This window comes from Lolium perenne, chromosome 6 (assembly GCF_019359855.2).
Source record: "Lolium perenne isolate Kyuss_39 chromosome 6, Kyuss_2.0, whole genome shotgun sequence".
In the NCBI taxonomy this organism is placed as follows: domain Eukaryota; kingdom Viridiplantae; phylum Streptophyta; class Magnoliopsida; order Poales; family Poaceae; genus Lolium; species Lolium perenne.
The window spans coordinates 260,694,185-260,708,955 of NC_067249.2; positions in this window are offsets into that span (position 1 = coordinate 260,694,185).

The window sequence follows — 14,771 nt, forward strand, 5'->3', positions numbered from 1 at the left end:
TCCTGAATATACTTCTCCTGGGAGATATAGAAGCCATCGGAGGTAGAGGAAACCTCAAGCCCAAGAAAGTAGCAGAGAGGACCAAGATCAGTCATGAGAAACTGATCACGAAGACGGGCCTTAACAAAGGCAATATACTCAGGGTCATCACCTGTGATGATCATGTCATCAACATAAAGAAGAAGAAGAGTCCGACCACGAGACAATGTGTGGACAAAGAGCGCAGGGTCATGTGCGCTAGGGACAAAACCAGCAGAGGTCACCACAGAGGCGAAACGCTGAAACCAGGCGCGAGGGGCTTGCTTAAGGCCATAGAGAGAGCGCCGGAGACGACATACCATGCCATCGGGAGTAGAATAGCCACGTGGTGGCTGCATGTAGACCTCCTCGTTCAGCTCACCGTTAAGAAAAGCATTCTGCACATCAAGCTGAGAGACAGACTAGCGACGAACAGAAGCAACTGCAAGGAGAGTACGAACAGTGGTCATGTGAGCCACTGGAGCAAAGGTCTCATCATAGTCGCGGCCATGCTCCTGCTGAAAGCCGCGAGCCACAAGACGAGCCTTGTAGCGCTGAAGGGAACCATCAGAGCGAGTCTTGACCTTATAGACCCACTTGCAGGTGATGGGACGAACAGAGGAAGGAGGGGTGACAACATCCCAGGTGCCCGTACGCTCGAGAGCAGCAATCTCCTCAGCTATCGCTAGCTGCCATTCGGGATGAGTAACAGCATCCTGATAAGAAGTCGGCTCAAGGACTGCAGAGAGGCCGTAGTGAGTGGGAGAATAGCGATCAGGAGGAGGACGAGGCCGAGCACGAAGATGATGAGTTGGCTCAGACGGAGAGGGCATCGCACCTGAGGTGGAGGGCAAATCAGAAGGAGCATCATCATCCTCAGGTGAACGATGGGAGTAGTGAAAAGGGTAGGGAGGAACCGCCGTAGGCGAGGAAGGGGACATGGGAGAGGAAGATGTGGAGAGTGGAGAAGGTGGTGAGGGAGGAGAGGGGGGTCTGGTGGGCGAAGGAGGAGAAGGTGGTGAGAGACTCGGCGGTGTAGGGACCTGAGGCATAGGAGGAGGTGAGTCAGGGAACATGAGAAAAGAGATATCATCCACCGAGAAGGAAGAAGAGGCGGGGCGCGGGTACAGAGGACGGGACTCATCAAAGGTGACATCCCGAGATATGCGCATCCGACGAGCAATAGGATCCCAACACTTATATCCCTTATGCTCAGGGCTGTAGCCAAGGAAGACACACTCAACAGATTGAGCAGTCAGCTTGGTACGTTCGCGTGGAGCAAGAAGAACATAGCAAACGCAACCAAAAAGACGAAGGGTCGAGTAATCAGGAGTGTGACCAGTAAGACGCTCAAGAGTAATACCACCCTGCAAGGCTGTGGAGGGCTGAAGGTTGATGAGATAGGTGGAAATAGACACAGCCTCAGCCCAGAAGTGAGGAGGAAGAGAGGCAGCGATCATCATTGCACGAGCCGTCTCAAGCAGGTGGCGATGCTTGCGCTCAGCCACGCCAATTTGGGCATGGGCGCCAGGGAAGGAAAACTGGGCAAGAGTACCCTGCTCAGCAAGAAAACCACGCAACAGCTGGGAGATATACTCACCGGCAGAATCAGCCCGAAAGACAGGTATAGGTGTGGAAAACTGAGTATGGACCATGGCAGCAAAACGCTTATATATCGAGAGAACCTCGCTGTGAGAAGTCATAAAATAAATCCAAGTGTGGCGAGAGAAGTCATCGATAAAAAGAACATAGTAGCGGTGGCCCCCCTTGGAAGCAAAAGGAGCCGGACCCCATACATCAGAATGGAACAAATCAAACGGACGTTGAGATACAGACGCACTAGTAGGATAAGGTAACTGATTCTTGTTTACCAAGCCTACAACCCTGACAACCCTGAAGCGAGACATCTCCTGAGACAGGCCCCAGGAGACCTCGACGAAGTAAAGATGACAAGCGAGAACCACAAAGATGACCAAGACGATGGTGCCACTGCTGAAAGGAGGCGGTGGTGGAAGCAGCAAGCACGCATGGAGCGGTCGATGAAGTGGTGGAAGAAGGAACATGAAGCCAGTCAAGCTCCCAAAGTCCCTGGGTCACGGCACCGAGGGCCAGCCCCAATCAGGGTGACAAGGTATTAAATTGTCAATGCCTACAGATTGTAGACTAGGGTTTCGTTGGACGTAGAGGGCAAGTAGATCTCGAAGGTTTCAGCCGAAAAGTACTCGACGAATATGAAACTAGGGTTGTGTTGACAGTAGATTCGATCCTCTCTTTGTCCCTCGACTCCCCCTTATATAGGAGGTGGAGCCGAGGGTTTCGTAATACACAAGTTACAGAGTCCGGGAGGGTTTCTAACCCGTCCCGCAAGATTACAAGTTATACTTCCTAATACAACTCTAGCTTTCCTTACTAGCATCTTGGGCTTCCGAATCTTCTTATTCTTCGAGTCATGGGCCTTCAGTAAACCCTGGGTACCATCTTCGGCAGGCCCATTGGGGATGCCTATGTCACAGGGCCCGAGTGTGAGTGTCCTGAACAGAACAAGAATCAACATCAAGAATGACCCGACAACCAGAATCAGTGAGTTGAGCAGCGGAAAACAAATTCATGGTAAGACGGGGAACATGAGAAACATCAGGAATGGAAAAGGAGGAAGTAGAAAGAGTGCCACGACTAGCAACAGGGAGAGAAGTACCATCGGCAGTAAGAACACTAACAGGAAGAGGAAGAGGTAGAAGAGAAGAAAGAGAGGAAGAATCAGGAGACATGTGAAAAGAAGCTCCAGAATCCAGAACCCACGAAGATGTACTTGACTGTGGAGAGGAAACAGCCGCGGAGGCAGCAGTATCCGTCGAAGCAGAGCCGGAGGAGGCAAGGAGACGCTGAAGTCTCACTATATACTGCTCAGTGAAGCCAGTTGAGCACGAGGAGGCACACCCCGCTGCTTCTGGTAGCAGTCAGATTCAAGGTGACCAGACCTGCTGTTGCCTGCCAAAACTCACAGGCGAGCAGTGGTTAAGCAACACGAAGAGCCGGGAGACTCCCAAGACCGCTTAGTGGGCCCTGGCGCCTCGCGTCGTCCCGCAAAGTCCCAGCACACGTCCTGGCGGTTGCAAGGGCGTGCCACCTGACCTATACCTGATCAGGAAGGTGTTGGATTGCTTCAACTAGTCTCCTGCATGGTAGACATGTAAACATTAAATACGAGCCCGATCGGCTCTCAGGTTGCCCTGTGGATCGGCTCAAAGAGCCGATCGCCCCATGGTTCACGTTGGATTTATGATGACATGGGGATCCTGCTTGATCAAAACAAAGCTAAACCAATCTACGACAGTTTAGGGTTTTCACCGCATAATCGGAACATCCTACGCGTAATTGGGCCTAGCAGATACGAAAGATGATGGAAACTATCCCTAAAAGAGGCCTAAAAACCAACGTTAAGTCAATTCCCGGAACATCCCTTATAGGAACGGTAAAACAACACCTCACGCACTACCGGATCATCCAACCCCAGCATAAGGCCTAATCATGCAGATATTAAACTAATCCTTGAAACAAGGAGCAACTATAACAGATTGGATCTACTAAGTAACGAATAAGCAAGGTGCTGCCCTCACACCTATTCAGGTGTAAGGACAGCTAGATATCGAGGGACGGCATTGCTAAGCAAATATACATAAGAAAAGCATCAATGCAAGCCCCAAGACATCTACGATAAATAGTGCTACTCGCCATCAACAACGCTTCAGCACGAGTAACACAAGGTAATCGAATAAACATGTACTGCCTAGATCGCAAGATGCGATCTAGGCAGCATGATGCCTACCCGGAAGAAACCCTCGAAATAAAGGGTGGCGATGCGCCTGGTTTGTGTTTGTTGTGAACGTGATTGTCCTCCTTTCTCAATAACCCTAGATACATATTTATAGTCCGTAGACTGTCTAACGTGGGCATAAACCCAACCGTGTACGAGCTAGACTCTGTTTCTTAATCCTAACCGACACGTACACTACTATTATTTACAGATACACGGGCACGCTGGCCCAAATTCTAGCCCCAAGGCCGATTCAGAAACTCCTCTTAGATGTAAATCTTCCAAGCCCATCTTCATCACGGCCCAACTCCAATGCGGTCAAATTCTGGTGATAACACATGCCCCCCTGGTTTTGGCAATAGTAATTCCAAAACCACTCTGTTTTTTCCCTTTCTTCGTCGTGTCAAATCGGAGCAGAACAGAACCGCCACGGTATCCCTTCATCATGATACCTTGCCTTCTCAACTTCTCCGCATGATTTGACGGTTTTGGCACCACATCCTCGGGAACCGCTGCAGCATTGAATCATCTCCACTATATCGCCTCTATTTTAACCGCATCCTGCAGTTCACTTCTTCATCCCCTTCGCATTAGCACTCCAAAAGCCCTCCTCTGCCACCATGTCTTCTTCCTCCTCTGCCTCGTCGGGTCTTTCCGTCCAGTCCTCCCCCTCCCGCGAGCCGACGCCGGAGTGGGACCCGCAGGAGGCCCACGAGGCCTACATTCGCCGCGCCATAGAAGACGGGGACGAGTCCAGCCACGACTTCTCCGTCTGGTCTGAGGACGATAAGTCTTTGACCGACGGGGAAAGTGACCTCCGCTTCCTTGCCGACGGGGAAACGGAGGAGGAGAGCGATGACGATCGCTTCTCCTGGGACAACTTCACCTCCTTCGAGGAGGAGGAGGAGGACGACACCTCCTCTGATGAGCCGCCGGCCAAGCGCTTCTGCCCTTGGTCGGGGAACCTCAGCGACTTCGACAGCGACGACGACGCTGACGAGGAGGACGAGGACAACGAGGGCCCTGCCGGCGGCCGCGGCAGCAGCGACGATGAGCCAGCCGGGAGTAGCGCCGACAGCGGCGACGACGGTGACGACGAGGGCAGCGACGGCCCATAGATAGGATCCTTAGCATAGGATCAGTAGTAGTAGATGGGGCAATGTATCCCCTGGTACTTCCTTTTGAGAGCAATCAGCTCTTTATGTAAGAAATCCCGTTATCAATGAAGAATTTCCTTTAATTTGATTTTGCCGATTTCCTTTATACTAATTTTGCCGACTGTCAACTTGGTCAATGCTCAATGAGCCGATGACAACGCATCGGTCCCTCTCGATAAATTACGAGATAGGTCAATTTAGTCACCCCAAACGGTAACCTGCAAACCTTGCTCAAATTCAGATCCCCAAATTTCCAATCGAACAGGTCCAGACCGCGGTCGCGCGAACCCTAGATCTTGGACACGCAAATCCAAACTCCGCAGCGAAGCCAATGGCGGAATCATCCAGCGCCAACGCCACAGTCTCTGGCCTGAAGGTAATCCTTAACCACCCCAAGTCACCTGAGCGTAATGTTAGATTTAACGGCAAAACTCCTGAATTAATGCCTGGTCTCATCATTAATTTTAGGTTTCAGACATTCTTCTGCCGCATCCTTCTCTTCCAAATTCCCTTTGCCTTGGTCCCCGTTCCACCGAAAATCCATCCAATTTGATTTCCTCCGAGGCCAATAGGATTCCCTTCGTGAACCAAAACCTGGATCTAACCTCCTGGGCCGACTGCTTACGAGCCTGGCCTAACCCTCCCGAGGACTGGGTTTCTTGGTACAATAGAGTAGCCAAAACTCACCAAGCCAAATGGGAAACCACAGGAATAGCCGATGCTCTGTCTTTGTCATTGTCTCCCCTTGAGAAACATGAAAATCTCCTGAAAACCATCGGCTACTTTTGGTCTGACGCGCTAAACTGCTTCATGTTTGGCCATGGCCCCATGACGCCAACCTTGCTGGACGTGGCCATGATCACTGGCCTAGACATTTCATCCCCCAGCCCCTCTGCTTTCATGCTGCCAAAGGTGCCATTCAAACTCTCCTCTAAGGAAGAGTGCACTAACTGGGGTGCCTATCTTAGACGCCACATGAAAACCAAGGGCCCTGTAACCGAGAAAGAACACACGACCTTCTTGAACTTCTGGTTGGAGCATTTCATATTCTGTGGTCCTTCCCTCGCTCCCACCAAGAATTATCTCTCTTTGGCCTATGAACTTGCCAAAGGCACCCAACATGGCATTGGCAAGCTGTTTCTGGGAGAAGTCTATCGATACCTCCAACTGATGTCTGTCAAACTATTCTCCCAAAAGACAGTTAAAACGGGAGGCCCCTGGTGGTTTATTCAGTTATGGGCTCAACTGTACTTCCAGAACCACATCCCTAACTTTCCACCTTTGGCTACCTGCACCTTTCCAAACACCAACGGGAAGCCAATCCGCTGTACCAGCTACGGCCAAGCCTTGTACAGTCTTCCAGGCAGCAAACTGAACCCTAAGGAAGCATCAGGATGGTTCAGAACTTTTTACCAGGGCCCGGATGACCCTCTCTTCTTTCCTTATCAGGAGTCTGAAAATTTTGAAAACCCAGTCTCCTTCAGGTTAGACAGCTTTGCCGATGACGACAGCACTCGGCAGTTATATTCCATCATGATCCGTCCCTGCTTCCTCCCAGTTGGCATGAGCACCTCAAACAGGATCATAAAACCTGGTTATGAATCTTACCAGCCGGTCGTAGTAGGCCGGCAATTCGGTCTTGGGCAGGTGTCTCCTCACCTCTTTCTCCACCATCTAACTGAGAGCAGGGCTGACTTGCCTGATGTTATCACCAGTCAAAGATGTTACTCCTTTTTTGATGCTCTAGTCATCCCAATCCCTCACAATCTATCCTTCATCTCTTCGACTGATGACTTTGAGATCTGGTGGACAATGTGGAAGACCCATGCCTTCAGGAGAGCTCTAGGACCGTTGCTGAAACAACTTGACGCTGAAGCTGAAACTTCTGCAGAACAGGTACCACTTGCTCGCAAATTTCCTTGCGATAGTTTCCAGTGATGCTTTATAACCCTGCTCTCTGTTTCTTTGCAGCAACAAGATGGCCCAGAGCCTGTCAATGATGATGGATCCCCCTTCAAATTCCTCCCACCAGCTCCAGTGGTCCTCTTCTGCAAGAACTCACCACCTTTTAAAAAGGTTGTGATGCAGAGCCAGCCGATTCCAATAAAATCGGCTCCCAAGAGTAAAGACTCTCCAGGGCCAGCTGCCCCCCGAGCCTCAGTCAGGGCGAGAACAGCAGTGAGAAAAGTCTCTGCCAAGAAAACTTTGAAGGGCAAAAACCCTGTGCCAGCTCCAGAAAGCTTATATGTAAGTTGTTCTATATCCCATCTTGCTCCATTCATCCTTCTAGGCTTTTATAGCATGTCAGTGTCCATTAATCCTGCTCTTGTAGACCTCTACTGAAGACAATACCAGCGAGGAGGCGCAGTCCAGCCGACGAGGCTCAAGCTCGGGCACCTCTGAGGACACCACCACGCAAAAACCGCCAGATGTGCCACCATCGGCTTCCAAGAAAAGGTCAGCCCCTGAACCTGCTGCCCCTCAAGCTCCCATCAAAACAGGGCAAGGAAGCTTACGCACAAAGAGTCAATGCACCAAGAGGGCTCGGAAGGATCAGCAAACCCCTTCCTCGAACCAAGAAGCTTCAAATGTAACGGCTCTCCAACTCCTCCTAGCTTAGTTCTTGTGCTTTGCTGCCCAGATCGGCTCACCATCTTTTTTGCAGACTGATGAAACTTCCAGTGGGGATGTCGAGGAAGTTCTGATGCCCTCCACAACTCTGGAGGTAACAACCTCTAAAGGTGACATCGACCAAGTTGCCACCTTGGCCAAACCCCAGGCAGAGACGCCACAGCCGATTGCTTCGTCATCGGCTGTTCCCATGGTCATAGGAGAGGTATGCTCCCTTTGTTGGGCTTGCCCTTACCCTGATCTGCAGACTTATGCTGCTTTTTGTTGTTTGTCAGGGCTGTGATATCTCAGGCTTGCTGTCGTTCGACCCTGAATCTATCGAGCCGGCCCACTCCACAGCACGTGATGAACCGAGCCCAAGCGTCATCGCTGACCAACTCCAACGCCTCAAAGCTCTGCTTTCTTCACCCATTGAGACATTAGTCGAAAACTCTGAGGAGGTGAAGAACACTCTTGAAGAAATCCAGCCTCACGTCCCAGTGACGCTGCAGTTGAAGCTCTGGCCAGTCGTGACGTTGTCTGCCTTCAGGTCAAGGGTGCAGTTGGCTCGTCAGAGAATCGACTTACGCCACACCCAACTCCCGCTGAAAGCCGATATTGCGGACAAATGTCAACGGCTTAACGAAAAAAAGGCAGCTTTGGATGCCAAGACTGACACCTCTGTCAGCACTGCTGAGCTTGAGATCTTGCGAAAGGAGTTGAAGGATCTCGAAGAACAGGTGCGGGTCACCAAAGAGCTCATCTGTGACAAGGAAGCTTCCATTGCTCGCTCCCAACGGGAAGCAGAAGGCCTCAAGGCTGAACTGAAAACTGACTTGGCAGAGATACGTGCCTTGAACAAGCAACTGGTGAAAGGCAAGGATGATGACGACAAGGCCGAGATCGCAGAGGTGGATCACGTCCGTGCTGGTGCACTCCGCGCCTTAGAAACTTTCCTTCAGTAGTGCCCACGTATGTGGCAGTTTGTGCTTGTAATTCTAGAGTCGATGGCTGTGCATCGGCTTTTTATTCTAGAGTCGATGGCTGTACATCGGCTGTGCTTAAAAAATTTATATTTTTTCCGACCGATCTACTTATGCATCGGCCCCGGTATTCCAATGTCCATCATCTTCGAGGAATATATCTTGAGCTGCTGGCCATTGACAGCCACTTCATACTTCGTAACCTCGTATCTTATCCGTTTAAGTGCCCCCCGAGCCGATTTTTTCAAATGGATTGAAGATATCGGCTCTTCGGGCATCCTTTCTTAGATCAATGCTGAACACAGGCAAAATGCATGTCGAGGATGATTTTGGCCGATTGCCAGAATCGGCCCCCTTTTTCATTGCAATGCTTGATGAGGGTTTACAACTTCTTGGTCTTCTACTATGGGTACGTGACATGCTTGAGATGAGATTCGTGCTTTTTATTTTTTGGGGCCGATCGCGGGGATCGGCCTTGCCACGTACGCCTAGTGCCTTAGATCTTGCTACTCCATCAGGCTGGTGGATAAGACCAGCCTCACCCCATTTTTTGAAGCTTCGATGCGCTCACAGCCGTCCAAACTGATTCCAGAGAGCGGCTCTTGGTCGTCTGCATCCCAAATATTCATGGCAGCTAGTGAGATCTCGATTGAGTCATCTGCCTGAACAACCTCCACTTCATCTCCATCCCACTGTATGATGCATTGGTGCATTGTGGATGGGATGCAACAGTTGGCGTGAATCCAATCCCTCCCTAGCAGGACAGCGTAATTGCTTTTGCTGTCGACGATGAAGAACGAGGTAGGTATGGTTTTTCGGCCTACGGTCAGATCTACATTCAGAACACCTTTTGCTTCTGATGCTTGGCCGTTGAAATCGCTTAACGTGACGTTGGTCTTGATCAGATCGTCATTGGAGTGTCCCAAACGTCGTAGCATGGAATACGGCATTATGTTGACTGCCGCTCCCGTGTCAACCAACATCTTGCTGACAGGCTGCCCATCGATATAACCTTTTAGGGATAGAGCTTTCAAATGCCTGTAGCTCCTCTCTCGTGGCTTCTCAAAGATCACTGGCCGTGGACCGCAGTCGAATTGAGCCACCGATACTTCCTCGTCCTTTGGAGCATAAAACTCTGACGGGAGTATGAACACCATGTTTGTGTCAGCCGATGTCTCTGCATCGGCTTTTATCCGTTTAGGGCGCCACACTTTCTTTGGCGGGCGCATCTCTGTCTCCAGCGTTTGCTGAACTTTCACGGCCAGATCGGGCCGTGCCTTCCTCAACGTGTACAGGTACTATGCTTCGGCTTCCTCCAGGTTTCGTAGCCGCTGCACCCTACGCTTCTGAGAATGGCTGAGTCCATCAGGGCACCACCTTGGCCGGTGGTACCTATCTTCTTCTTCATCTGACTCCTCAAAGTCTTCATCTTGAGATGACTCAGCTCGTTTGTTCTGAGGTGGGAGAGGCCCTAGACGCTTGAACACTGAAACTTCACTTGTTCCCTTCCTCTGCTGTCTACATTCTGGGCAGTTCTCGATTGTAGGCAATCGGCTCATTCCTGAGTCCCAGCAGTGTTTAAAGAAAGGACAGTTCCAATGCCTATCCATGTCTTCTTGCTCTCTTGACTTCCCTCTAGCGTGACGCTCGTACCCTTCATCGTCTCTATCATATCGACGATACCTCCTGTCATCTGCATCAGACCGACGATATCTTTCGTCATCCACGTCGTAGCGCCGACGTCGGTCATACTGCTGCTCATATTTGTTAAGGAGATGCGCAGAGAGTGGTCGTTGATACCGCACGCTTCTCACTTCTTCTTCTGTCAGGTACCGTCTGTTATCATGTTGGGGCCGGTCGCGTGGATCGGCCTCCTCTTTCGTCTTGCCACGGGAGTGACTGCTTTCTGCTTTATCTTCGCCATGGCGGGTCCCAAGCCCTGCCATGTTGACACCAAAAGAGAAACCCGGCTCGCGTCTTAGGGAGTGACTGAGATCCACCATGTTGACGCCAGGAAACGGATGTGTGTCTACTTTCATGGCAAATTGTCCGAAGATTAATCGGCCTGACTCTATCGCCATTTGAATCTGTGCGCGTAACACTTTGCAGTCGTTGGTGGCGTGGGTGAACGTGTGATGCCATTTGCAGTATGGTCTACCGTTCATCTCTTGTGACGTAGGAATTTTGTGGCCTTCGGGTAACTTCAGCTGTTTCTCCTTCAGCAGCAAGTCAAAAATCTGCTCAGTTTTGCTTAAATCAAAGTCAAACCCTTTTGGAGGCCCTGGTTGTTTCACCCATTTGCAGGACACGGGAACTGGCGTCCGAGTCCATTCAGCCACGGCGACTTCCTGATCTTCCGCAAGGTCTTCATCCTCCTCAGCATCGACCAGGCCTATCGTGCGCTTGAACTTGTCTTGGTACAATTCTGGGTGGCGCTGTTCATACGAAGTTAGTCTCTGGACCATGTGCGCCAACGAATTGTACTCCACTTGGAACGTCAGATCCTTGAGTGGCGCTGCGAGGCCTGCCACGGCCAGCTCGACTGCTTCTTTCTCAGATAAATGAACCGAATAACATCGGTTTTTTACAGTTCTGAAACGTTGAATGTATTCAGACACCGTCTCTCCTCGCCTTTGCCGAACCTGCGTCAGATCGGCGATGCCCGCTTCGGTAGCTTCTGAATGATATTGTATATGAAACTGCTCTTCCAGCTGCTTCCATGTCCGAACTGAATCTGGGGGTAGCGAGGTGTACCACCCAAAGGCTGGACCCGTGAGAGATTGGGCAAAGAACCTCACACGTAGCGGTTCTGATGCTGAAACCATGCCTAGCTGTGCCAAGTATCGGTTCACGTGCTCGATGGAGCTAGACCCTTCTGATCCACTGAATTTTGTGAAGTCAGGGAGCCGATATTTAGGAGGCAGCGGGATCAGGTCATACTCATTGGGATACGGCTTGGAATAGCCGATTGTTTTCTTCTTCGGCAGGATACCGAACTGGTCTCTCAAGATTGCGCTGATCTGATCCACAGTAGGAGCTGTAGAGGTTGAGCTGTCCGGACTCGTTGTAGTGGCATATTTAGTTAGCCACGTCTGTTTCTCAGCATCTGCTCCAGAACTCCCCGCTGCTCCAGCAATCCCTCTTGTTGTAACAATCGCTCCTGCTCCGGCAATTCCTCCTGCCGAAGTTTGGATCGCGCGCGTCCAGTTGTTGCAGTCTGGCACGTATGTGCACACGTATCCATATGGGATCACCTTGGGCGGCTCATACAAGAATTGGTAGTCGCCAGGATCACCTCCAACCTTGTAGACAACGTATGCCGGTGAACCTTGTTGCTGTGGAGCTGCCATCGCGAATGGCAATGGTGGCCTAGTGTGGAATGGTATCTCTCCCTGATAAGTCCCTAAAGCAGGTCCTGACGGAGAATACTGATGTTTCATGATTTCTTGCACCACATGAAGCGCAACTCGCTCAAGCGTATTCACCAGGCTCTCAGAATGCCGATGTAGAGAATGAGCCACAGCATAGTTAATTTCTTGGCGCAGGGCTCTGGTACGTTCCTCCGAAGGGAGAGATAGATCTAATCCCTCGAACGCGCCTTCGGATGTGAATCCTTTGAACCTGATGCCGTGCGAACGGGTCTTCTCAAAAGAGCCGATGAGATCGGCTTCAAAGATGGCCTTCAGCTCATCGTATTTCTTCTTATGCTCCGCAGGTAGATCCTCGTACTTGATCAGTTCGTCCGACATCTTGGCTGCCGATGTTGACGTGGTTGTTGTAGAAAGCGTCCCACCGGGCGTGCCAGAATGTGTTGCCTGCCAAAACTCACCGGCGAGCAGTGGTTAAGCAACACGAAGAGCCGGGAGACTCCCAAGACCGCTTAGTGGGCCCTGGCGCCTCGCGTCGTCCCGCAAAGTCCCAGCACACGTCCTGGCGGTTGCAAGGGCGTGCCACCTGACCTATACCTGATCAGGAAGGTGTTGGATTGCTTCAACTAGTCTCCTGCATGGTAGACACGTAAACATTAAATACGAGCCCGATCGGCTCTCAGGTTGCCCTGTGGATCGGCTCAAAGAGCCGATCGCCCCATGGTTCACGTTGGATTTACGATGACATGGGGATCCTGCTTGATCAAAACAAAGCTAAACCAATCTACGACAGTTTAGGGTTTTCACCGCATAATCGGAACATCCTACGCGTAATTGGGCCTAGCAGATACGAAAGATGATGGAAACTATCCCTAAAAGAGGCCTAAAAACCAACGTTAAGTCAATTCCCGGAACATCCCTTATAGGAACGGTAAAACAACACCTCACGCACTACCGGATCATCCAACCCCAGCATAAGGCCTAATCATGCAGATATTAAACTAATCCTTGAAACAAGGAGCAACTATAACAGATTGGATCTACTAAGTAACGAATAAGCAAGGTGCTGCCCTCACACCTATTCGGGTGTAAGGACAGCTAGATATCGAGGGACGGCATTGCTAAGCAAATATACATAAGAAAAGCATCAATGCACACCCCAAGACATCTACGATAAATAGTGCTACTCGCCATCAACAACGCTTCAGCACGAGTAACACAAGGTAATCGAATAAACGTGTACTGCCTAGATCGCAAGATGCGATCTAGGCAGCATGATGCCTACCCGGAAGAAACCCTCGAAATAAGGGGTGGCGATGCGCCTGGTTTGTGTTTGTTGTGAACGTGATTGTCCTCCTTTCTCAATAACCCTAGATACATATTTATAGTCCGTAGACTGTCTAACGTGGGCATAAACCCAACCGTGTACGAGCTAGACTCTGTTTCTTAATCCTAACCGACACGTACACTACTATTATTTACAGATACACGGGCACGCTGGCCCAAATTCTAGCCCCAAGGCCGATTCAGAAACTCCTCTTAGATGTAAATCTTCCAAGCCCATCTTCATCACGGCCCAACTCCAATGCGGTCAAATTCTGGTGATAACACCTGCGACAGTGAGTGCAGAACCGAGGAGGGCGAGAGCGACCCCCACCGCGAGAAGAGCGGGCTCCTCCAGAAGCAGCAGGCACTGGTGTAGGAAGAAGTGGCGGTGCAGGAGCAGTGGGAACTCGAGCAGCAAGAACAGAGGGTGTCCCAAGCAGTCCAGCACCACGCAGACGAGTCTCCTCAGCACGAAGCTCAGTCAGCACCTCTGAGATAGGAACATGGCCTCGAGCAAACAACTGAGCACGACGAGGCTCAAACTCTGGACGAAGTCTAGACAGGAACTTATGGATCCTCTGGAAGTCCATATCTAAACGCACTGTCCGGCAACACTGGCAAGTACCACAGACAGTATTGCGAAGGGAGTCAAGCTGGCACCAGATCGCCGCACTCTGGGTGTAGAACTCATCAACAGTAGAGTCACCCTGCTGAAGATCATGCTCCTGACGCAACACAGACAAGTACAGAGAATCCCCAGAAGGCTGATATCGCTGGCGAAGGTGAGACCACATCTCGGCAACAATGGCGAGGCCCATAAACTCAGAAGCAAACTGTGGCTGAACACTCTGAGAAAGAACGGCAGCAGCCCTAGCATCCTCATCACACCACTGAGTAAAGGTAGCCAAACTGTCACGGTAAGAGCCAAGAGCCTCTGAATAAGCAAGTACCTGCTCCTCATATGCCTCATCAGCTGTAGCCTCGGCAGACTTGGCTGCATCCCGATCAGCCTGAGTAGCATCAGCAGCAAGGGCCCGCGGCACTGACGGCGGGATAGGAGGCACATGAGCAGTGGGATGCGGCGGACAAGAGACCTTGCCGGTAAGAACACCCCACAGCCGAAGACCACGCATGTGGATGCGCATAAAGGTAGCAAACTCCCCATAGTTAGTACCATCAAATATCACTGGGCACCGAGGAATACTGACATAGCCAGATGCAGAGGACGACAATTTTTTTTGGATCTGGATCTAGATTGGGCCAGACGAAGAACAGCCCGCGCGTGACCAGGCCAGATCGGCCACGAGGCAGGCACGCACCTGGCCGCGACGAGGCGGGTGCCGTCCAGGGGACAGCGCGGCGACGGCCGGGGCGGCGCGGGCCGGGTCCGGCCGGAGGCAGCTCGTCGGAGACCGGAGCAGGTACGCACCTGGCCGCGACGAGGCGGGTGCCGGCCAGGGGAGCAGCGCGGCGGCGGCCGGAGCAGCGCGAGCCG